This window comes from Pelodiscus sinensis, chromosome 3, assembly GCF_052426305.1.
Source record: "Pelodiscus sinensis isolate ZL-2025 chromosome 3, ASM5242630v1, whole genome shotgun sequence".
In the NCBI taxonomy this organism is placed as follows: domain Eukaryota; kingdom Metazoa; phylum Chordata; order Testudines; family Trionychidae; genus Pelodiscus; species Pelodiscus sinensis.
The window spans coordinates 144053885-144079283 of NC_143054.1; the positions used below are offsets into that span (position 1 = coordinate 144053885).

A 25399-nucleotide genomic window follows, 5' to 3' on the forward strand; every position below is an offset into this window, starting at 1 on the left:
ATCTAATGTAGCTGTGATGAGGTAAGGTCACAGACAACCCCTTTGGGGTGATTCCCAGGATGCTGACAAGGCCACTACCACTCTCCCTTTTGCTCTCTGGGGCTTCTCGCTGTCCTGTCCTGCTGAGTCAGCTCTCAGGTCTCTCCCAGCCAAGGCACCGAGCTGAGAATCACTGCCCTCCCCTCCCCAAGAAGCAATGCAGACAATTAATCTCTTCAGGTCTAAGGAAAATGTAGTTTGGGGCCCCGCTTTCTGGGATACCATTCCCCAAATGTGATCAAAACCCCAAATGCATTGTTTAGATAAGCCCCCTTTAATCATGAAAGGGGGAATGTACACACTGGTTGCTCCCCCAGGTAATGATCATTTACCCTGGGTTTGATGGAAAATAAAAGTGATTTTATTAAGTACAAGCAGTAGGATTTAAGAGGTAATAAGTGAGATCAGGCAGAGCAAAGTAGATTACAAACTCAAAATAACAGAAAATGCTTAGCTACTTCTATATTAAAACTTTAGTACAAACTTATTACAAACTTACTACAAAATCACCATAAAACTGTTCCTTTCCTGGCCAAACCTTCTAAACCAGGGCACTCTCCTTTTCCTGAGGGTCTTAGGTTACTTCCCTAGGAGCCAAAAGAACCAAGACTCTTGCTCTCCTATTGTTGTTAAAGATTCCCTTTTTGCATAGGAAGTCATCTGGCCAGTTGAGGTGGATGTGTGACTTCCCCAGACCAACCACTGTTAAGACTTACAGGACAAAAGAGATTGTTTAACAGTTGGTCATCAAGACATTGAGGGTAACATCCATGCTGGCTTTAATTCACACATTTAAAAACCATAAAGCACTCCACATTCCATATGTCTAATTTCACACACAAGATAGATACATACACCAAAATAAGATAAGCAGATGCAGTGGATTATTACATAAAGATTGATAGGTCCATAAGATCATTTCATAATGCCTGGAGTAGGATGGGGGGAGTCTGTCACTGTAGCATTTCATGCTTCAATTATAAGATTAGTTTCATGGATCATTTTTAGCAGCTTCATCTGCATGGATGACATTAAAATGCCTTCAAGTGTGGATATATACTTCTGAACTGACTTTAAGCTCAGTGCGAGCCTGTGCTGTGAGAGTAAGAGATTCAAGTTCACGTAAAGCCTTTCTGACAGAGTCCAAATGCTGAGCAACTGGTTAACGTAATCAATTCATGCTGACCATCTTGTTGTCAACATGCCGTGAAGGGAAACAGGCAGATACTGCTTCAGAATTTCCCACTTTGGAGGACTGCTACCGAAGAAGTTGTACAATTGCTTGATTGTTCCAAAGTATGTGATTGCTTCCTTGCATGCTTCAGCGCAATCAACACTGACAAGATTTAGGGTATGTCTAACGTACATCCCTCTTTCAAAAGAGGGATGTAAATTAGACATATCGAAATTGCAAGTGAAGCCGGGATTTGGATTTCCTGTGCTTCATTTGCATAATTACATCATGGCGGTTTTTTTGAAAGTGAAACCGTGGTCTAGACATGGTTCTTTTGAAAAGAAAAGCCTTTTTCAAATGATCCTGTATTCCTCAAAAAATGAGGGACTAGTCAACTATCCAATAAGCTTTTGCTTATTGGATAGTCAACTAGTTGCTTACATCCCCAATCACACAGATGAAAACTCGGATGTGACCGAAACATTGGTGAAGGCCCAAGGTCCCACAATGATTTAAATCCCTCTGATAGGGCCTGTGCCCATTTGTCTGTCATTTCCCATATCTGGCCCCTCAAATGATTGATAGCATTGAATTCAGTCAGTTTCATCCAGCTATCAAGATCTAATGCAGCAGTCAGTCTTCAGTGCCCTCTAATAGGGACAGATTCCCTCCAGGAACCCAGCCTGAGGGAAGGGTGTGTGTGAAACCAGCCATCACTCTGATTGTATGTTATCCTTTTCAGAGGAGCCTATTTGGAACAAGGGGGTGAACACCACTCAATTCTTTGTCAAAAAGACAAAGAGATTTTTCAAAACTTGTCTGAACAAAACCCCAGAAAATTAAAATAGAAAATGCTTCTGCCTGGAAGCTAGAGGCAGTACAGAAATTTTCAACAGAACAGGCTTTTTTGTTGGAAAATGCTGATTAATCAAAAATGAAACACCATAGGTCATATTCAGGGTGTCATAGACATGTGGCTTTTTCATAGGACCATAGTTGTTTTGACAAAAGTTCCAAGATCCAAAGTGGAATTCCTTGTCAAAATGACAGATAAAGCACAGTAGCAACTTTCCTATGGGGGGCAAAGAAGTGGTATGACTGTCCTTCCAGAAGAACGTCTTAGATCGTTTCCTCACTGAGCAGCTTGATCTTCAAGGGCCAGTGACAAGCAAAACTTGTTACACAGGAGTCTGGCATTGAAAGAAAAATTACAAATTTGATTAAAAGAAAAAGAAGAGCAAGCAAGGGGGCACGTGAAGAGATGGGTTTCTGTTGGGATCAATTTTCCCATCCCACCCCCATCTTGAAGACACTCTGCTCTATTCTGAGCATACGTTTCAACCTCTTCTTTCCCCCATTTATAAAAAGTTATGGTGCAGTGTCCTTTACGGCCAGACTCTAAGCTCAGTCCACCTCTCTTATGCTAAGTAAGACTCTTCATATACAACAGAATAAGAGCCAGAGGTTAAGGAGACAGAGGTTACTGTGGAGATTATACACATCACACTCAACCCAGCTCTAGTCCTCATGCCACCTCCTGCATCCTTGGACTATCATATCATTGAAAGAGTTCTCTGTCAAGCAGAGGAATCTTTCTTGGAATCGGGTCAAGTCAAGGGTGAATATGCTTGTTCATGATGACAGAAATATGTAATCTGCACGGAAATAAACACACAGAGAACTGTGCTGCAGCTCATTAGATACTTCATTTGCACAATAGGAGTAGCAGTAACATGTCCATCAGTTGCATTGCCCTGCTGCTCTTCCCACCAACTTTTAATTCAGAGCTTAGTCTTAGTGAGAGATGAGGGGTAGGGGGAGGGCATAAACTAGGGATATTCAGTAGCGATTAATTTGCTAGTCAAGTAATCAATGGACTTTCCATCGACTACCTGACTAGTCGCTAGGGAAAGGCAGTTACAATGCTCACTTCTGGCTCTCAGCACAATCCTCACCACCACTCTGCACTCGTAAAGGGACACCTCGATCACACCTCCCCTACCCCTCATTGCCGCTCTGTGCTTTTAAAGGGACAGAGAGGAGCCGGCGTGCAAAGATGCTGGCTCAATTTCTGGTCCCCTGCCAGGTATCAGGACACCGCCACTCCCCGCAGCCCCTGCTGCCTTTCTGCATTCTGAAAGGTACAGAGCAGCAGTAGCAGCCAGTCCCGTGGGTCTCAGCACAACTCTCCCCTGCCCTTGCCACTCAGCATTTTTAAAGGAACAGAGCAGCAGCAGCTTAAGAAGCTTTCAGAATGCAGAGTGGCAGTGTGTGTGTGTGGGGGGGGGGTTGTCCAGAGACCTGGCGGGTGACCAGAGACTGAGCCAGTATCTTTGCAAGTGATCGAGTAGTCGATAGTGCTGCCCAATAAGCTCCTTCTTATTGGGTAGTTGACTACTTTGCTACTGGTTCACATCCATAGCATAAACCAATTCCTAGCTATCAAAACATTAAAGAGCTGGTTCGATTGAACCTCTATGCACCACTGCCAATGCATGTCAATCCTGACCCACAACGTCAACACCTCTATTTCTCTTCTCTCCCAAAAATGCACCTTCAATCTTGACCTACTTCAAGCCCAGTTCTCCTGAAGTCTTGGACCCGTCTTAGAGCACAGCCATCATGCCTCAGGATCAGCCTGCTGCACTCCACAACTGTGTCGCTCCCAATTCATTTCTAGTCCAGTAACTTTGGTTGGCAGCATTGATGCTCTTTCATTCAAGGGCTCTTCTGGAACAGTCTGGTGTGATATGATCAAATGGAGACTTCAATGAGATCACCTCGCTGTATTTTTGTCTTCTCCCGCAGAAGGCATGGCTCCCTGGAAAGTCTGACATTGCAATGCAAGAAGAACATTCAGGAAATTGAATCTTTTGCAGCATAAAAATATTAATGCTACATCCAACTGTAACAGCCACTAAAATAGAAAGGGAAGAACTTTTCTAATTGGACCAGTATTTGACTCACCGGTAAGTATAATGCACTTATATATACTTACCTCAATATATATTCAGGTCTAGAAAATAAAACAGAAGAAGTAATTTCAGTACACTGTGGAATATATTTAAAATGAAGCAATAAACTTACGTGTGATTCCTACAAACACAAACACTGCTTCAAAGCAGTAAAGCACATTCAAATTGATTCCTGGGAACAAAACCAGCCAGTAGTGTCTCACTTCTAAAGGGATAGAAGACTCACTACTCCACAAATCCCAAAGACAGGAGCTGAGCCACTTAAGATCTGCAAATAATCACCTCAGTATTTCAAAAGAACAGATAGAGATCTGAACTCCAGACTCACTACAGTAGTAATAGTAGCCAGTGGTGCAGGGAGTGACATATCTAGGAAAATTCTATACTCAGTGCATGGAAAAGGAATTCAAATTGCAAGAAGGAACGCTAGCCACAGGAACGCGGCAGTCTACGGCTGCATGGCCGCCAGCCTGGCTGCCAGGGGCCACCAGCGCAGCCGGGAGCAGGTGCGCTGCAAAATCAAGGACCTGCGGCAGTCCTACTCCCGGGCCTGCCTGCCAGGGGCCAACCCGGAGGCGTGCCCCCACTTCCAGGCTCTGGACCGCCTCCTGGGGGCTCGTGCTGTCCCTGCCCCCCAGGACGTGATAGACCCCGGGGCAAAGGGACCGCTCCAGGAGACGGAGGAGGAGGAGGGTTCCGAGAGCCAGGAACCTGCCGGCAGCCTGCCCAGGACCCGGGACCCCCGAGGCACCCCACAGAGCCACTCGCCTGTGTCGTCCGAGGCCAGGGAGGCGTCCACCTGTGAGTACCATCATGCTCCCCTTATGTGTACGGGGGGCTGGGCTGAGAGGGAGCCCTGGGACTGTGCGTCTGGGCCTTGCCCACCACGGAGCAGCAGCTGGGGATCCTGCAGGGGGCCTGGCCTTGCAGAGAGGAGCTGGGTTTCACACACCTGGGCCCCTGGGGTAATTGACCGCTGTTCTTGTTTCACCACAGCCACAGCACCTGGGCCTGCAGGGCGCACCACCCTGCCTGCAGCAGCCGCCCGCGCCCGGGCAAGCAGGAGAGCCAGGAACCAGGAGGAGTACCAGAGGCGGCACCTCCGGTTCCTGGAGCAACAGCTCCGTCTCCAGGACCACTGGGTCCAGGAGGACCTGAGGCTGCGCTGGAGGAGCTTGGAGGCACTGGAGGAGCAGGGCCGTGCCCTGCAAGGCCACCTCCAGAGCCTGCTCGACCGCTTCCCAATTCCTCCTGCTTCCCCTGCTCCCCCTCCTGCTCTCCCTCCTCCCCCTCGTCCTCTCCCTGCTCCCGCTCCTGCTTCCTCCACACCCCACGTCCCTCCTGCCCCACCCTCCACAACCATTCCCCACCAATGCCCCCGGACCCGCAGCGTTACGAGACCGGAGAGGCAGCCGGACCCCCACCCCTGAGCTTTTCTTTCCCTTCCTTCCTTCCCTCCCCTTCCAGCTCCCTTGTCCTAGGTTTCCGCCTCCTCTCTCCCACCCTTCTTCCTCCCTCCCTCCCCCCACCCCAGTTATGTGAAATAAAAAGACTTTTTGTTTGAAAAACAGGTGTCTTTATTTGACAGTAGGTAGGGAGGGTGGAAGAAGGCCCCAGTGGGGCATGCAGGGACGCCAGACGCCAGATGCGGCAGGGCACACCGGTGCCGGGGCGCCGCCGCGGTTCCTCCATGGTCCCCAGGGCAGCCAGGCGGAGAGGCAGGAGGCTGACGTGCACTAGGTGGTGCCAGGCAGCCTCGAGCCATTGCTGGCAGGCTTGCAGCAGCAAGTCCAGAAAGTGCACCAGAAGGTGCAGGGCGAGCTCTGGCTCCATGCTGCCACCTGCGGCGGCCCCCCCGAAGGGAAGCACCGACACAGACGGGCACAGAGACCAACGCTTTGCTGTCCCTCGGCGAGGTTGGCAAGCAAGCAGGAAAAGCTGAGAACCGGCTGTCCGGGGTGGTCCCTTTAAGCACGAGCCTCAGATAGCCTCAGACAGCAGCCACACAAAGCAACTACTGACCTGATGTCCTGCCAGAACCGGTTTCAGCCGCCCTTAAATGTGCCCCTGCGTCCAATCAGTGTGGACGCGCTAGTTTGAATTAGCAAAACGCTAATTCGAACTAGTTTTTAGTTCTAGATGCGTTAGTTCAAATTAGCTTAGTTCGAATTAACTAATTTGAACTAAGTTAGTTTGAATTAGCACTGTAGTGTAGACGTACCCGTTCAGACACCTGTTTAAATATATGTTATTAGACTTGTCGGACAGAGGTGTTACAGTAATTTAACTTATTTTAATAGTTAGTTCTATGCTACTTATCAATTGTATCTGAAGTGTTCACAATTTTATTCAAGGCATCACAACCTCATACATTTCAATTACCAAGTGCAAATTTATTAATTGCTTGCCTAACTGCCTGTTGTGCACATCATTTACCCAGTTGATATATGCAAAAGCAGTTTACAAAATGTTGATACATGGGGTTGAAGGAGCACCTAGTGCACATACATTTGTGGGTGCAAAATCTTTTCACCGTAGCATTGAAAATGCTGCACTTAAACTTACACTAAACACTACAAAGTGTAATGAAAGTCAGCACTAACACACGTTTACCTATCTTTACTCAGAGAGAAAGCTGCAAGTTGTATTGCACAGAAAAAAAGTGATCTTGCTATTTTACCTGTAGATTGAATAATAGATAATCCTAGGTGAATAGTAGATAATCCTAAGTGAAAGATAATGTTGATGGAATAAGTCTTAAGGAAAGTTCTGATAGTTTAGTTCCTATCTACTCTTCCCTCTCCCCCAAATTAACAGGCACCCTATAGTTAAACAATGCGTGTTGTAGGGAGTCAAGCTAGGGCAAAGGGCAAAAATTGAAAAAACGATAGGTGATAACTAAGAGCTGAACCCACAAAGGGGATGATGGCATTGCATGTTTAGCTTGGCAACCCCTAACACCTGGAGAAGCCTTCCTGTCCAGTGGAAATCATATTCCTGAGACAGGCATCCAGATTCTCCATACATTGAATAGGGAGAGATAGATGTCTAAGGAATGGATTCACAGACATCAGCAAGCAAGGCTGGAAGCTGCCCAAGCTAGCCAGGAGTGAATGGCAAAGGAAAGGCAGGATTTAGTGCTCACCTTCACAAAAGGACACAGCATGGGAATGAAGGAAGGATTCACGGCAGTGAATCTTCCCCTGGAGTCAGCTACCCAAGCCAGATCAGCCCTTTTTTCTTTCACTCAGAGAACAGCTTTCAAATTCAGTTGTCAGAGAACAGCTTTCAAATTCATTTTCTGTCCAGTTTGAAGCTGGGATCTAAAATTTAGTCTCCTCCATTCCAGGAAAGTGTCCTAAGCTGGGCTACTGTGTATTCTGGGCTGAGCTTTTCTTGATTCCCCCTGATGAAGCTGTTCCACTTTGCATACATCATTACATTTTCACCAGGCCACACAGAGAAAAAGCGGAAGATTGTCTATGTGCCCAAATGGCAAAGGCCCTCACTTAGGCTGCGGGACACTCAGGTTCAAGCTTCTGCTCCAATGAAAATACAAAATGAATATTCAAGAGGGTTGTACAAAATGAAGCAGCTTCAGACTCACACCACAATACCCAAGAGCCATGGCGCTCAGTCTGACTGGCAGATATCTGGGTTCATTGCCCTGGTTCAGATCAGGGAAAGAGGGTGCAAACTTGGTCTCCCCCATTCCAGGTGAGTGCTCCAACTTCTGCATGGACACATTTGGATGTAGAAACACATCATGTGCCTGGGGCATAGTTCAGTAGGTGGGTTCAGAGCATGCTACTGGACCAAACAAAGAAAAGCCATGGGATGCGTAATTTGAGAAACCCAGTGGGGCTTATGCATGTGCATTAAACAGGGCACTTGTTTGATGGCTCTAGGGCTCAGGTGGTTTTGCACATGCCCGCCAGCAGAAATATAGATGCCCACAGGGTTAGGTGGCCACTAAGCAGGTGGTCCGAAGATTTCAGTTATGCCTAAATGTTGGACTTTGGTGCCTACAGAGGCAATAAGCCACCAATGGTCCTTTTGGATCAAGCCTGAAGTTCAAAAGTAACTGCGACATCAAAATAAAAATGGGTAACTCGGTCTCACATGCCTTTTGCAAGCAAAGACAAGGAGGTACTGTAATTCCCTGCTCTTCATTAGATGTTAAAGGGAACAGCTAAACACCATCTTTGCTGTCAGGAAAACACTGCAATCCCTCAGAATTAAAACACAAGATTTTTTTAAAAAAAAGATCAACTGCTATGAAAGCCATGATTAGAGAAGCAAAGATAACAGTTAAGAAATGAACAAATCACAGAGAATGTCTTGTAAATAAATGTAATGACAATGGAATTACTGTCAAATCAAATTATACAAATTACAGGCAGTAAACAGCAGCTCCAAAGCAGCCCAAGTGAAAAAAGAAGCCCAATTGATTACTCAAAATGAAATGAGAAACAAGATGAGGAAATCTCCAGCATACTAAACACTTCTTTATCCAATAGGCACACCTCATCATCCGACGGCAGCTAGCATAAGTCAAAACCCACAACCTGTCTTCTGCACAGGAGCTGCCTGCTAATCAAAAAGAGCCATAGTGTCACCCAGGGTATGCCTACACTGCAGAGTTTTTTGGAAAAATGGCGATTTTTCCGAAAAAACTTCACTTAGATCCACACAGCAACTACGTTCTTTCAAAAAAAAATCAAAAGAACAGAGGGGTTCTTCCTTCTCTTTCTACAAGGAAGAAGTCTTTTTCTGAAAGCGCTCTTTTGGAAAAAGGCATGTGTGGACGGGGAAGGAGTAGTTCTTTTGAAAGAAGAGGAAAGAGGAAAAAGCACAGGTGCCCTGGTGGCCACTCCATCCATAGTAATCACAGCTTAAAAGTGAGATAGTGTCCATTCAGTCTGGATGCTCTCTTTCGAAAAAGCAGATCGTTTTTTCGATGCACTTTTGCAGTGTGGACACTCTCTTTCAGAAGAAGTTTTTTCAGAAGATCTCTTCCAGAAAAGCTTCTTCTGAAAGAAGCCTGCAGTCTAGACATAGCCCCAGAATAACAAGCCAAGGGGATATTCCCTAGGGCTACGTCTACATTGGCATGATTTGCGCAAGTACTCTTTAACGCAAGAGTTCTTGCGTTAAAATATTTGCACAAGAGAGCATCTACAATGTCATGTGCCTTTGCGCAAGAGATGCACAAGAGCATCCGTGCCAGTCTAGACGCTCTCTTGCGCAAGAAAGCTCTGATGGCCATTTTAACCATTGGGCTTTCTTGCGCAAGAAATTCATGTTCTTGCACAAGAAATTCATGTTGTCTGCAAGAACAGTTGCACAAGAGGCCTTATTCCTGAGTGGGAGCATCATAGTTCTTGCGTAAGAAGTACTGATTTCACACATTAGAACGTCAGTGTTCTTGCGCAAGAACTCCCCGCCAGTGTAGACAGGCAGCATGTTTTTGCGCAAAAGTGGCCGCTTTGGCGCAAGATCGTGCCAATGTAGACACAGCCAAAGAGTATGTCTACACTGCGGAATATGCCTGTGCTATGTCTAACCCCTGCTTACATCTATCTTGTAATTGCACTCACCCAGGGCTCAGACCCAAGGTCCTAAAATCCTGCAGGGCTGTAGGGGTCTGAGCTCATGTCAAGCTGGCACCCAGAGTCCAAACCCTCCTGCTTTGCAGCATGGTTGCAGTCCCACAAGACTAGAGTCATCCAAAAGAAACCCACAATTCCATGTGACACCTTCCTTAGTCCTCCCAGCAATCTGCAATGCACTCTGTTGAAAATGGAAGCCATCTCCCCTCCCTTGGAGAGCAGGCACAGCTCAGGTCAGTGTAACCCATTCTGCAAGCACACTATCAGAGAGCCTGCTGGATTTCCAGTGGGTTTAGCAGCCCGGTCAAACCTCCTGCACCATACAGAGCAGACAGTGAAGTCCTGCTATAGTGCAGCCACATTTGATGGGATGGAACATGCTCCAGGGACTCTGGGACATGGTTCCTTTGACTTGGGGTCTGCACACTACAGCAGCCTCTCCCGGCCAGACCTGCAGCACACAGGGCTCCAGCAGCAATGTAAAGGGCCCACGGCTCCATTTGGAAAGGGGACTAAACTACAGCCTAGTATAAAGCACCTTCATGCCAACATCACTATGTCTCCAAAAGGAGCTGTACCTGTATATTTCAGTTAAAAATATCATTCCCCAGACATGATTAGATTAGGCCTATGAGGAGGTGCTGGGGCTTCTACTCATTCCAAAAATCTGACCTTTTTAAAAATCATTAATCTAACAAGAAACATCTCTGGAGCATAAAACAACGATCTGCCCCTTCATCCATCTACAGAAAATTAACATATTTATGGTGATACATTGTCCTTATATTCTTCCAAGGTACAACTAACAAGACACATGCACAACCTCACCAAGCCATAGCACCCATAGTCTGAGGTCTAAGACGGGGAGTGCCAGGAAGGGCCCCCAGAATTGCTTTGCCCCAGGCCCCCTGAATTCTCTGGGTGGCCCTTGCATCATGATCCAGTCCCACCAGTCGGAACTGGTGTCCTGGCACCAGAAGCGGCGCTGCATGGTGTGCAGGGGAAGGGGTCGAGCTGGAAGAGCAGTGCCTGGAGAGAGGAGAGGAGGTGCCCTGCACTAAAGTGGTGGTGGGGCGGGGGATTCCTGCAAGTCTGCAGTAGCTGTAAGTCCTGTCGACAATTGGGAGGCAGCTCTGGCTCCATAACTGGGAGTGCTGTGGTGTCCAACCAAAGTGCACAGGGAATATGCTTTGTCCCTCAGGATTCGTCTACACTACAGCACTAATTCGAACTAACTTAGTTCGAATTAGTTAATTCGAACTAAGCTAATTTGAACTAACGCATCTAGAACTAAAAACTAGTTCAAATTAGCGTTTTGCTAATTCGAACTAGCGCGTCCACACTGATTGGACGCAGGGGGGCATTTAAGGGCGGCTGAAACCGGTTCTGGCAGGGCATCAGGTCAGTAGTTGCTTTGTGTGGCTGCTGTCTGAGGCTATCTGAGGCTCATGCTTAAAGGGACCCCCCCGGACAGCCGGTTCTCAGCTTTTCCTGCTTGCTTGCCAACCTCGCCGAGGGACAGCAAAGCGTTGGTCTCTGTGCCCGTCTGTGTCGGTGCTTCCCTTCGGGGACGCTGCCGCAGGTGGCAACATGGAGCCAGAGCTCGCCCTGCACCTTCTGGTGCACTTTCTGGACTTGCTGCAGCAAGCCTGCCAGCAATGGCTGGAGGCTGCCTGGCACCACCTGGTGCACGTCAGCCCCCTGCCTCTCCGCCTGGCTGCCCTGGGGACTGTGGAGGAGCCGCGGCGGCGCCCCGGCACCGGCATGCCCCGCCACATCTGGGGTCTGGACACCAGCAGCGACTGGTGGGACTGCATCGTCCTGGAGCGCTGGGAAGACCGACAGTGGACCCAGAACTTCAGGATGAGGAGGGACACCTTCCTGGAGCTCTGCGAGTGGCTCGCCCCCGCTCTGCGCAGAAGGGACACTCGCATGAGGCCCGCCATCCCCCTCCAGAAGTGGGTGGCCATCGCCCTCTGGAAGCTCTCCACGCCGGACAGCTACCAATTCGTCAGGAACCAGTTCGGCGTGGGGAGATCCACCGTCGGAGCAGTGCTCATGCAGGTACGGCACTCGTCAGCCACTGTGCCAGGGGAGGGGGGGCTGCAAGGAGGGGATGGGCCGCCCCAGGGACAAAGGAGGAGGGAGGGAGGAGGCGAAAGCACCCCGCACCGGAGGGGTCGGACTGTCCCGGCCGTACTACACGCCGCCAGGGGGGTTGCTTCCGGGAGTGGGGCGCGGGGCACTGCCAGGGCACAAATGCTCCCAGCCACCCGGGCGCCCCACTGATTGGTGCTTTGCTGTGTCTCTCTCCGCAGGTGGTCAAGGCCATCAACCGGGTGCTGCTCCACAGGGTGGTCCGCCTCGACGACCCGGATGCTGTCATCCGGGGATTCGGCGCCCTTGGCTTTCAACTGCGGGGGGGCCATCCACGGGATGCACATCCCTAACTGTGCCCCGGAACACCAGGCGTCCCGTTACATGAACCGCAAGGGGTACTTCTCCGTCATCCTGCAGGCCGTGTGTGATCACCGGGGACAGTTCACGGACATCAATGTGGGCTGGTCCGGCAAAGAACACGACGCCCGGGTGTACCGCAACTCCTCCGTGTGCCAGTGGCTGCAGGACGGGACCTTCTTCCCCGACCGCCACATCAGGTAGGGGACGTGGACATGCCCGTGTGCCTGGTGGGGGATGCCGCCTACCCACTGCAGCCGTGGCTGATGAAGCCCTACACGGGGCACCTCAATCCCTCCCGCCAGGCCTTCAATGCCAGGCTGACCAGGGCCCGCATCGTGGTGGAGGGGGCCTTCGGGTGACTGAAAGCCCGCTTTCGATGCCTCCTCACCCGTCTGGACCTGGCCGAGCACAACATCCCTCCCGTGGTGGCAGCATGTTGTGTGCTCCACAATTTATGTGAGCGAAAGGGGGAGGCTTTCCTGCCAGCCTGGATGGCTGAGGCTGACCGCATGGCTGGCCACTACGGTCAGCCCCGCACCGCTGCTGTCCGGAAAGCCCAGCGGGGGGCCGTCTGGATCCGGGAAGCCCTGCGGGAGAGCTTCCTGGTGGAGGAGGAGGACTGACCTCTCCCTGCATGCCCCACTGGATTCTTCTTCCACCCTACCCCCCTTCCCCTTTCCCCTCCCTACCTACTGTAAAATAAAGACACCTGTTTTTCAAACAAAAACATCTTTTTATTTTACATAACTGGGGTGGGGGGATGGGGGGAGGGAGGAAGAAGGGTGGGAGAGGGGAGGGGGAAACCTGGGACAAGGGAGCTGGAAGGGGAGGGAAGGCAGGAAGGGAAAGGAAAGCTCAGGGGTGGGGGTCCGGCTGCCTCTCCTGTCTCGCAACGATGCGGGTCCGGGGGCGTTGGTGGGGAATGGTTGTGGAGGGTGGGGCAGGAGGGACGGGGGGTGTGGAGGAAGCAGGAGCGGGAGCAAGAGGGGAAGCAGGGGGAGCAGGAGGCATTGGGAAGCGGTCGAGCAGGCTCTGGAGGTGGCCTCGCAGGGCACGGCCCTGCTCCAGTGCCTCCAAGCTCCTCCGGCGCAGCCTCAGGTCCTCCTGGACCCAGTGGTCCTGGAGACAAAGCTGTTGCTCCAGGAACCGGAGGTGCCGCCTCTGGTACTCCTCCTGGTTCCTGGCTCTCCTGCTTGCCCGGGCACGGGCGGCTGCTGCAGGCGGGGTGGTGCGCCCTGCAGGCCCAGGTGCTGCGGCTGTGGTGAAACAAGAACAGCGGTCAATTACTCCAGGGGCCCAGGTGTGTGAAACCCAGCTCCCCTCTGCAAGGCCAGGGCCCCTGCAGGATCCCCAGCTGCTGCTCCGTGGTGGGCAAGGCCCAGACGCACGGTCCCGGGGCTCCCTCTCGCCCCAGCCCTCCGTACACATAAGGGGAGCATGATGGTACTCACAGGTGGACACCTCCCTGGCCTCGGACGACACAGGCGAGCGGCTCTGTGGGGTGCCTCGGGGGTCCCGGGTCCTGGGCAGGCTGGCGGCAGGCTCCTGGCTCTCGGAGCCCTCCTCCTCCTCCTCCATTTCCTGGAGCGGTCCGTTTGCCCCCGGGGTCTATCACGTCTTGGGGGGCAGTGACGGCACGAGCCCCCAGGAGGTGGTCCACAGCCTGGAAGTGGGGGCACGCCTCTGGGTCGGCCCCTGGCAGGCAGGCCCGGGAGTAGGACTGCCGCAGGTCCTTTATTTTGCAGCGCACCTGCTCCCGGCTGCGCTGGTGGCCCCTGGAGGCCAGGCTGGCAGCCATGTGGCCGTAGACTGCCGCGTTCCTGTGGCTAGTGTGGAGATCGTGGACATTGGAGGCTTCCCCCCAAACCTCGATGAGGTCCACAATCTCCGCACTAGACCATGCGGGCGCCCACCTCTTGCGTCCCTGGGCAGGGTCCTGGGAGCCGCCAGGCTTGTCCCGGGAAGAGGGGGAGGGCTGGGTGTCATCGGGTGGCTGACTCATGGGTGTCAGCTGCTGGGTGTGCTGGCACGGGTGCTGGCAGCCTTGCAACTGGCACAAACTGTGTAGCCAGCCCGTGGCCCTTTAAAGTCTCTGGGGCCAGGAGGGGGGCAGTAGAGTTTGCCTGGTGTTGGCCAGAGTGGCCACCAGGGCAAGCTGGGAAGGGCTAGCCTCCCACTAGTTCGAATTAAGGGTCTACACAGCCCTTAATTCGAACTAGTAAATTCAAACTAGGCTTAATCCTCGTGGAATGAGGATTACCTAGTTCGAACTAAGCGCTCCGTTAGTTCGATTTAAATTCGAACTAACCGAGCGCTAGTGTAGTGCCTATGAAAGTTAGTTCGAACTAACGTCCGTTAGTTCGAACTAACTTTGTAGTGTAGACATACCCTCAGAGAGGTAGGCAAGCAGGAGGAGAAGCAGAGGCATGCCTGTGCAGGGAGGGTCCCTTTAAGCTTGAGCCTCAGAAAGCCTCAGGCAGCAGCTCCAGGGAGTGACTGCTGTCCTGGAGCCCTGCCTGAAGTGCTTCTGGGTGGCCTTAAATGCAATTCTGCATCCGATCTGCGTGGATGCTGTATTTCAAAGTAACTCAGTGCTATTTCAATGGCTGTTTGCTGTGTAGACATGCTATTTTGAAATAAGCTATTTGGAAATAACTTATTTTGAAGTAAGCGTGCAGTTTGACATAGCCACAGAGACTAACAAATAGAGAGAGAGCTTTTGTGGGCAAAACCCACTTTGTCAGATGAGATAAGAAATCAAGACATTAAGGCTGACTCCCCTAAATTTTCATGGAGCATTGTAACTATAATCTCGCCCCTCCATCTCCCAAGATTCACACCAGTGAGGTGTATTCTATACCAGGGCAGGCCCCTGATGCAGCCAGAGCAGGAACATTGTTACCTACACTACTTGCTGGAACCTTGCCATTTAAACAAGCCACAATTATTGTGTGATCAGTGACTATTACCCTACAACAGATGACCAGCTCTGTGGGTAGATAGAGCAGGTTACCTGGTTTTTCCACCCCTGGTGATGCTGGCTACAAAGCCCAATGGCTGTGCATGCTCTGTGAGGGGTTATATATAGAACGATGGAACACTTGTAAAAGACTACCTGGGCAGGCAAGGCAGGGGGGCTGTGGCAGCCGTATTCAGTCACTTTATTAGAGACCAGGTCAGTGGTCATGAGCTAGGGAGAAGTTAGTGAGGCGGGGTTGAAAACAGGGCTGACAACTACTTGCAGAAAAAGGAACAACCTTGCCCCGTCTCAGGCCCCGCCTCTACTCATGCCATTCCCCCCTCCCACTGTTGCTCTCTCCCCCACCCTGCTCAATTTACCAGGCTGGGCAGGCTATGGGAGGGGGCTCAGGGATGTGGCAGAGATTTGGAAGGTGGGATGCAGGCTCTGGGAGGAGCTGGGTCAGGGGAGCAGGAGTGGGTTCAGATTCAGGAGGCTCTCACCTAAAGCAGCTCCAAGAAATCACGTCTCTTTGGCTCCTAGAGCCAGGTGGCTCCACACACAGCCCCCAGCTATTGCTGCTGCCCCCCACAAATCCAATTAGCCACATTCCTTGCCAATGGGAGCAGCAGAGCCATCCCATCCCACATTTTGGGGAGTGGGGGGTCTGCATGGTTCAGGGTGGCCTGGGGGAATTAGCAAGGGGCTTAGTATTGGCAGCAGGGATTAGGCCTGACACTGCATTCAGCAGCAGCGGGAAGCATGCGACCCAGACCCAGCCTTCTCCACTCCCCCAGCTGCCAGCCATGTCAGAAGAGGTGGAAAGGGGGTGGGGCAGGGTGTAGCTGGGGCAGGGAGGGAGCAGAGCAGGAGCGGGGACTTGGGACAGGGCAGGGTGGGAAGAGGAAGGCCCTCCCCCCACCCTAGGCTAATAAGGGTGAGGTGGGAAGGCATCACGTGTGGGGGCTTCCAGGTCCCTTTTGGACTGGGTGCTCTGGTTGAAAACTGGATGACTGGCAATGCTATATGAAAGAAGTCAAGGAGACATTTGGGACTGAAAGCCTAGAAATTTGCTCCAGGTCGATTCGTCTCCAATTTTGCCCTAACACACATTACAAATGTACATGAATTCAGGGAGAGAGAATGAAGGCTGCTATTGGAAGAGCAACTAGCAAGGGGCCAAGCCATTTCGTGACATTATTATGTATTTGTTTATGATTGTGCCCATGACGTGCTTGGGAGTTTCCAGACATTTCCATGAGTAGACATGGGACCACACAAAGCTGATTAGCTCGCTCTCTCTCAAAAAAAAAAATCACAATCAGGACAGGAAATTTTGTGCTGTTAATTTGGATGCCTGCTCTTGCCTCTCTCCCCCAGCCCTTCCCACCACTTCACTTCTCTCATACTCCCATCGAGTAGCTTCCTTTTGCCATTGCTTGGTGATGTTCATCTAATCTACAGAGATATTTCTTATGTGCCCATGAGCTTGGTATGTGAGAAGAGCAACACCTTTACAAATACTCATATCTCATATTTGAACATCTGTCCTGTCTAATAAAATAATTGGTTTTATTTTTTAATTCTGCCTGTACAAATCATACTGCATTGGGGCTGACAAGACACTAGCTGCTGTGGGGAAAGTGATAACGAAAGGGTAAGATTTAATGCAAATACCAAAGGATTTCTCACAAACCATTACTCAGTATAAGCCTGATATAATTAATGGCAAGGAAGAAAATTAACTGGCTTTGGCACATCAGCCACCGCTGGGGAGAAAGAGAACTTGCCCAAAGCACATTTTATAGAGGAAACTCATTCAGGGCCACAAGAAGTCCTGATCAGGTTCCTTCACCTTATTTCGTTGAGGATCAGAGAGCAAAATAATAACCTTAAGCATGTGACCATATTAAGTGAACAATGACAACCTCAATATATCACCCTGTTGTTTGCCTGGCAGAGAGTATAAAGATCAGAAAGCAGAGCTTGTTAACTAATTGGCAGGATTTGTTTCTCACTCTGCTTGCTCTGCACTGGGGCTGCATTTGTTTGTGATGCTCTGCAATAAATTATGTGAAAGAAAGAAAAACAAACATTTTCCATTTTGCCTTCCTTAGCAGTAGAAGTCTGCAGTTCACTTAAATCTCCCTTTGTGTTCTTGACCAACCAAGGGTTATTTAACTCACCTCCTTTATTTTTTAATAAAATTGTCTTTAAAATGTATGAGGCACATTGAAGGGGACAAGGTGTATGAGGACAGAAAGTGCAGAATCAGCTGGATAAGCTGCTAAATGCAATAAATAAGTAACGAGAGGAAGCAGAGGGCCGAGGAAGACGTGTTCACAAGGAGATGGATAATGCCCAGAGAGCTGTCTTGTAAGAAAGAGAAAGGCTATCACCTTGGTCCCAGACACACATCCAATACCAAGAATAAGAAGCCTGACATTTCTCAGGGCGGAGACAATAAGGCATCAAAACACAGTCGAACCATAATGAATTCTAAGACAACAAATCCTACTGTCCTACATTGGGAAAAGAAAATCAGTTTCAAGACCTGACAATGAGAAACATCATTTGACTGTAGAAAAATACCACATTGTCCAATGACCTCTAGAACCAATTAAAGCAAACTTGAGCCCCATGCAACACTATTAGATTAGCTCCCATAGCTGCAAGACTGAGATTCACTGTTTGATATTACTCCCATCCTTACCCACCACTGCCCCCAAGACTCCTAGAACTAGTAAAGCAGGGGTCCCCAACCATTTGAGGTTGCTGGGCGCCAGGGGGCGTGGCCGTTCGCCTGCCGGGCGCCAGGGGGCGGGGACACATGCGCGCCCGGGGGCGGGGCCCCCCCATAGCCACGCGCCTGGGTCCAATGCCCCCTCCAAGGGCTGCGCGCCTGGGGCCGGCGCCCCCACCCTCAAGCGCCGCGCGCCCAGGGCCGGCGCTCCCCCTGCCAAGCGCCACACGCCCGGGGCCGGCGCTCTCCCCCCCCCAGGCGCCGCACGTCCGGGGCCGGCGCTCTCCCCTCCCCCCAAGTGCCGCGCGCCCGGGGCCGGCACCCCCTGCAAGTGCCTCGTGCCCAGAGCACGGGCGGCCAATCCGCGGCGCTCCCAGGGCCGGCGCTCACCGTGCACCATGTGCCCGGGGCCAGGCCAGCCCCGAGCACTTGGCGGGCGCATACAAATGCCCCCACGGGCACCATAGCACTGTGTTGGGGACCACGGTAGTAAAGAGTGTAGACCTGTAATAGGGGAGCAAAGACTAATGTGCCCAGAACTGTGCCTATGTTGGAAGAAATGAACAGCTTTATAAGGCAGTGGGCAAGCGAGCAAGGAGCTTGCGAACAGGTGATTGCTAACAGGGAGTTTAGAGAGGGAGTTCTCCAGGTGAAGGAGAAGCAGATACAGGACTCTTGAGGGAAGTGTGTTTTGTTATTGGGGCTTTCTTACTGTGTGCTGAGCTTGTGTTTGTTTGGTGTGTGGTGGTGTGTGGGTTTTTTTAAATTATTTATTTATTTATTTTCTTTCCCTGTTTGAGTGAGGCTTTAGAGAAGGAGTTCTCCAGGTAGAGGAGAAGCAGATACAGGAGTCTTTAGGGAAGTGGGTGTTGTGTTTGGGGCTTTCTTGCTGTGTGCTGAGCTTGTTTGTGAGTGAGGGTTGGTGTGTGTTCTTTTTTGTTTTTTGTTTCTTTCTTTCTTTCTTTATTTATTTTCCCCTGTGTTTGAGAGTGAGGCTTTTTTTTTTCTTCCCCACCTCCCCTCTGCCCTCCCCCTCCCCTTGATGGAGTTTGTGCTGTGATTGGTTGTGATTGGCAGGTGGAAACTGTTGGCTTCTAATTAAAGTTTGAATTCTAGAAGCCTCTGCTGATTGGCTGAGCCTTGGTAGGGGGAGGGGCTTGCGAACATGTGATTGCTAACAGGGAGTTTTGAGAGGGAGTTTGGAAGGGGAGAGGGAAGGGCGGGAGGTTCTCTTGCCTTTCTTTTTAAATCCCTTTTCCAGGACAGCAGCGATGGTTGGTGATGGGTCTGCTGTTGTTACCTGCACAGCATGTGCCATGTTTGTCTTCCTCCCAGAAGAAAGAATGGATTTCATCTGCACCAAGTGCAAGCTGGTCAACATTTTGGAAGAGAAAATTAGAGGACTGGAGGCCCAAGTGTCGACCCTATGCTTGATCAGAGAGGATGAAGACTTCCTCGATAGAAGGCAGCATTTAATCCTTCAAGCACGGCAGGCAGAAGAGCCAGAGAGGGCAGTACGTGACCAAGAAGAGAACTGGCAGCATGTAACTTCTAGAAGGGGAAAAAGGCCAGCACGGGAATCCCCCGATGCTATAGAGATAAGCAATCGCTTTCAAGCTTTCTCCACAGGCTCTGCAGTGCTGAAAGCTCTGGAAGGGACCTCACAAGGAAGAAACCAGAAGGGAACACCATCTACTGGAAGGCATGGGATGCGTAGTCCTACGGATGGAGGTTCCACATCCACCACGCCCAAAAGGAAACGACGGGTGGTGGTGGTCGGGGACTCCCTTCTAAGAGGGACTGAGCCATCCCTCTGCCGTCCGGACCTGGAATCTCGAGATGTGTGCTGCTTACCGGGAGCTCACATTCAGGATGTCACTGAGAGGCTTACCAAGCTGATCAAACCTTTGGATCGCTACCCCTTCCTGCTTCTCCACGTGGGAACTAATGATATGGCCAAGAATGATCTTGAGCGTGTTACTGCAGATTATGTAGCGCTAGGAAGAAGGATCCAAGAATTTGGAGTGCAAGTGGTATTCTCCTCCATCCTCCCTGTTGAAGGGAAAGGACTGGGCAGGGATCGTCAAATTGAGGACGTAAATGCGTGGTTGCGCAGATGGTGTCGCAGAGAGGGCTTTGGTTTCTTCGACCATGGGACTCTGTTCCGGGCGCAAGGATTGTTAGGAAGAGATGGGATCCACCTAACGAAGAGAGGAAGGAGCATCTTCGCGGGCAGGCTTGCAAACCTAGTGAGGAGGGCTTTAAACTAGGTTCGTCGGGGGACGGTGACCAAAACCCTGAGGGGAGTGGGAAAGTCCGATACCGGGAAGAAATGCAGAGAGGAAGGGGCAAGAAAGGGGGACCCCTGTTTCAAATGGAGAAGAGAGGGCGATCAACTGGTTACCTGAAGTGTTTGTACACTAATGCGAGAAGCCTGGGCAACAAACAGGAAGAACTGGAGGCCCTGGCCCAGACCAAGAAATATGATTTAATTGGGATAACAGAGACTTGGTGGGATGACTCGCATGACTGGAGCGCTGTCATGGAAGCGTATAGACTGTTCAGGAACAACAGGCAGGGGAGAAAAGGAGGAGGAGTTGCACTATACGTAAGAGAGCACTACGATTGCTCTGAACTCCAGTATAAAGAGGAAGAAAAACCTGTTGAGAATCTATGGGTTAAGTTTAAAGGAGCAAACAACATCATTGATGTTGTGGTTGGTGTTTGCTACAAGCCACTGAATCAGGTGGATGAGGTAGATGAGGCTTTCGTCGGACAACTGAGCGAAGCTTCCAGATCGCAGGACCTGGTTCTCGTGGGGGACTTTAATCACCCTGACATCTGCTGGGAAACCAATACGGCAGTACACAGGCAATCCAGGAAGTTTTTGGAGAATGTTGGGGATAACTTCTTGACACAGGTGCTGAAGGATCCGACCAGGGGCCGTGCGCAGCTTGACTTTCTGCTCACAAACAGAGAGGAACTAATAGGGGAAGTGGAGGTGGGTGACAACCTGGGAAGCAGTGATCATGAGATGGTAGATTTCAGGATCCTGACCAAAGGAAGAAAAGAGAGTAGTAAAATAAACACCTTGGACTTCAAAAAAGCAGATTTTGACTCCCTCCGAGATCTGATGGGCAGAATCCCCTGGGATGTTAACATGAAAGAAAAGGAGTCCAGGACAGCTGGCAGTATTTTAAAGAAGCCTTATTGAAGGCACAGAAAGAAACCATCCCGACGTGTAGCAAGAGAGGCAAACATGGTAGGAGACCGGACTGGCTTACAGGGGAAATCCTTGGTGAACTTAAGCACGAAAAGGAAGCTTACAAAGAGTGGAAACTTGGACAAATGACCAGGGAGGAGTTTAAAGGTATAGCTCGAGAATGCCGGGGGGTTATCAGGAAGGCGAAAGCGCAAATGGAATTTCGACTGGCTAAGGATGTGAAGGATAACAAGAAAGGTTTCTACAGGCATGTTAACAAGAAGAAGGTGATCAAAGAGGGTGAGCAGCCCCTAATGGATGAAGGAGGTAACCTAGTGACAGATGATGTGGGGAAAGCTGAAGTACTCAATGCTTTCTTTGCCTCTGTATTCACGGACAAGGTCGGCTCCTGGACTTCTGCGCCAAGTGACGCAAGATGGGATGAAGATGGACAGCCCGTGGTGGGTAAAGAACAGGTTAGGAACTATTTAGAAAAGCTAAACGTACATAAATCCATGGGTCCGGACTTAGTGCATCCGAGGGTACTGAGGGAGTTAGCAAATGTCATTGTGGAGCCTTTGGCTATTATCATTGAAAAATCGTGGAGATCGGGAGAAATCCCGGGTGACTGGAAAAAGGCAAATGTAGTGCCCATCTTCAAAAAAGGGAAGAAGGATGATCCAGGGAACTATAGGCCGGTCAGTCTTACCTTGGTTCCTGGAAAAATCATGGAAGGGATCCTTAAGGAATCCATATTGAGGCACTTGGATGAGAGGAAAGTGATTAGGAATAGTCAGCATGGATTCACAAAGGGCAAGTCGTGCCTGACCAATCTGATTAGCTTCTATGATGAGGTAACTGGCTCGGTGGATATGGGGAAGTCAGTGGATGTTATATACCTTGACTTTAGCAAGGCTTTTGATACGGTCTCCCACAATATTCTTGCCAGCAAGTTAAGGGATTGTGGATTGGATAAATGGACGGTAAGATGGATAGAAAGATGGCTAGAAGGCCGGGCCCAGCGGGTAGTGATCAATGGCTCAATGTCAGGATGGCGGTCGGTTTCTAGCGGAGTGCCCCAAGGTTCGGTTCTAGGACCGGTTTTGTTCAATATCTTTATTAATGATCTGGATGAGGGGATGGATTGCACCCTCAGCAAGTTTTCGGATGACACTAAGCTGGGGGGAGAGGTAGATACGCTTAAGGGCAGAGATAGGGTCCAGAGTGACTTAGACAAATTGGAGGATTGGGCCACAAGAAATCTGATGAGGTTCAACAAGGACAAGTGTAAAGTCCTGCACTTGGGACAGAAAAATCCCAAGCATAGTTACAAGCTGGGGACCAACTGGTTAAGTAGTAGTTCTGCAGAAAAGGACCTGGGGGTTACAGTGGATGAGAATCTGGATATGAGTCAACAGTGTGCCCTTATAGCCAAGAAGACTAAGGGCATATTAGGTTACATTAAGAGGAGCATTGCCAGCAGATCCAGAGATGTCATCATTCCCCTTTATTCGGCTTTGGTGAGGCCGCATCTGGAGTATTGTGTCCAGTTCTGGGCCCCCCACTACAAAAAGGATGTGGACGCATTGGAGAGGGTCCAGCAGAGGGCAACCAAAATGATTAGGGGGCTGGAGCATATGACTTATGAGGAGAGGCTGAGGGACTTGGATCTGTTTAGTCTGCAGAAGCGAAGAGTGAGGGGGGATTTGATAGCAGCCTTCAACTTCCTGAAGGGAGGTTCCAAAGAGGATGGAGAGAGGCTGTTCTCAGTAGTGACAGCTGCTCTCAGCAGTTCTCAGCTGCTCTCAGCAGAACAAGGAGCAATGGTCTCAAGTTGTGGTGGGAGAGGTCCAGGTTGGATATTAGGAAAAACTATTTCACTAGGAGGGTGGTGAAGGACTGGAATGGGTTACCTAGGGAAGTAGTGGAGTCTCCATCCCTAGAGGTGTTTAAGTCTCGGCTTGACAAAGCCCTGGCCGGGTTGATTTAGTTGGGATTGGTCCTGCCTAGAGCAGGGGGCTGGACTTGATGACCTTCTGAGGTCTCTTCCAGTTCTATGATTCTATGATTCTAACAGGGGAAGAGGGATTTGTGACAGCCTGAAGTCAGTTCAGTGACCATGGGCAGCCTGATGGAACTCAACTGCAACACTATACAACACTAGATTGCAACCCGCAAGTATGATGTTTTAATTGATCTCTGGGCTGGGGCATTTATGTGACTAGGATTGCAGGATTGCACGTGGCAATTCTGATGGTCCTACAACACCCTGCAGTGACAATTTCAGTGACTGGGAGCATTATTGTAGGAAGCTGTACTATATTTATGTACTGAGTGGGGATGTGAACAGGCAGACACCTGCAGGGGCCCAGAAGCAGCAGGGTGGGAGGGAGCGGGCTTCTGTTTCTGGCCCCATGAAAGGCTGCCAACTTCCAGCCCACGGCCCCCCACCTATCCCCATTTAATCAGTTAACCAGTTAAATGTAACATTTAATGCCAGGATCACACTGGTCATTATTCTGAAATGTATGTACTGACACTGTATAAAGAGTTGTATATAAATGCTGCAAAATCATTTGTAAAGTCTGAATCAAAGCAAGGTTGAAAAACAGGTTCTTGCCAGACAAAGAACGTCTATATAGAACCCTGCAAATCCACAAGTATCTGTGTTATAGCTGCCAATATCCATGGACCAATTTTGCAGAATGCAAATGGATATAGATCCAAATTTTATACCAAAAGCCCTGAAAATTCACAGATATTGACAGCAGGGGCATAGCCATGGTTGGGCCACTTAGCATCCAGGCCCACCTATGTCACACCTGGATCTGGTTCCCTGCCTGCACCTCAGTTTCTGGTAGACAGCCAGAACAGCCAGAGTGGGGCAAGTCACCCAATTTTCGTAACCTAGCTATGCTGCTGATCTATGGATATTTTCTGTGGAATGCAGATAGGCTGTGATACACATTTTTATCCATAGAGGGCTCTTTGTACCTATCTCAGTGCCCATGTATATTAAGCACTATAAATCAACTCTGTGGGAGCCAAATTTACATATGAAGTCAAGAAAGAGATAGGAAGTTACCAGATATTAAACAACAGGATATTATCCTGGGGGGAGGGGAGAAGGGACAAAAAGAAACTTTGAAGACTATACAAAGAAAGCAAGGAGACATATTGTTATCCATTCACTGAGGCAAAGCCCTGGCATGGTTCTTGAACCGGTGGCTCCTGCTTTGTCTGAAATCAGCTAGCTCTGCAAAAGACTGAACCTTCTGGTAAATGTAAGAAAAGTAACCATTGATAAGTGTAGAGGTCAGGTTTGTGTTTTATGATTTTGTTTTATATGAAGCCATTTCTGTTTCCATCATTAGTCTTTCTCACTTCTCTTAAATCTCAGTCTTTGATAAACTTATGATTGTTTTCACAATAAACATCTCAGTGCTATGATGTTTCATAGGAGTTGATCCTTGGTTGAATCAAACACACTCATGGTACACTCTCTCCTCGGAGATAACAAACCTTTTATTACTGTGTGTATTCAATGGAGAAGGGGCTGACACTACATGGGAACTATTTAAAAGAGCTCCGGGAGTGGGATGCCTCTATTTGTAACCAGCAACACAAAGTAAGGACTGGCATTATCCTAGGACAATGGTTCCCAAACTTTAGCAACCCATGAATGCCTTTCATGAAAATGTCAAATCTTGTGAATCTCTTCCTGAAAATAAATATTTTCAGGGATTTTCTCTCTTCCTGAACACTAATTATAATAGCAGTGACTTTGGAAATATAGTGATAGAAATGTAGCCGTGTTAGTCTGGTGTAGCTGAAACAAAAAACAGGGCTATGTAGCACTTTAAAGACTAACAAGATGGTTTAATAGGTGATGAGCTTTCGTGGGCCAGACCCACTTCCTCAGATCAAATAGTGGAAGAAAATTGGCACAACCATATATACCAAAGGATACAAAAAATGAACACATATGAAAAGGAAAAATCAAATTTCAGAACAGAAGGAGGATGGAGGGGAGGTAAATGTCTGTGAGCTAATGATATTAGAGGTGATAATTGGGGAAGCTATCTTTGTAATGGGTAAGATAATTAGCATCTTTATTCAAACTTGAGTGCAAAGTGTCAAATTTAAGCATGAATGACAGTTCAGAGGATTCTCTTTCAAGTGAAGTCTTAAAAGGCCTTTGAAGCAGGATGCAGGTAATCAAGTCGTTGAGACAA

At 49.6% G+C, this 25399-nt stretch overlaps 1 long non-coding RNA gene across 1 annotated transcript in view; it reads right to left on the reverse strand.

The window, feature by feature from the left end:
• Positions 1–596: 596 nt before the first annotated feature.
• The window catches only part of LOC142827999 (uncharacterized), a 79211-nt gene continuing 54408 nt past the window's right edge, over positions 597–25399 (reverse strand). Inside the window, exons 2-3 of the long non-coding RNA XR_012902865.2 lie at positions 3785–4043; positions 597–2403 (exon numbers count right to left, since the gene is read on the reverse strand). This is a non-coding gene — a long non-coding RNA (uncharacterized LOC142827999). The remainder of the gene's footprint in view (positions 2404–3784; positions 4044–25399) is intronic.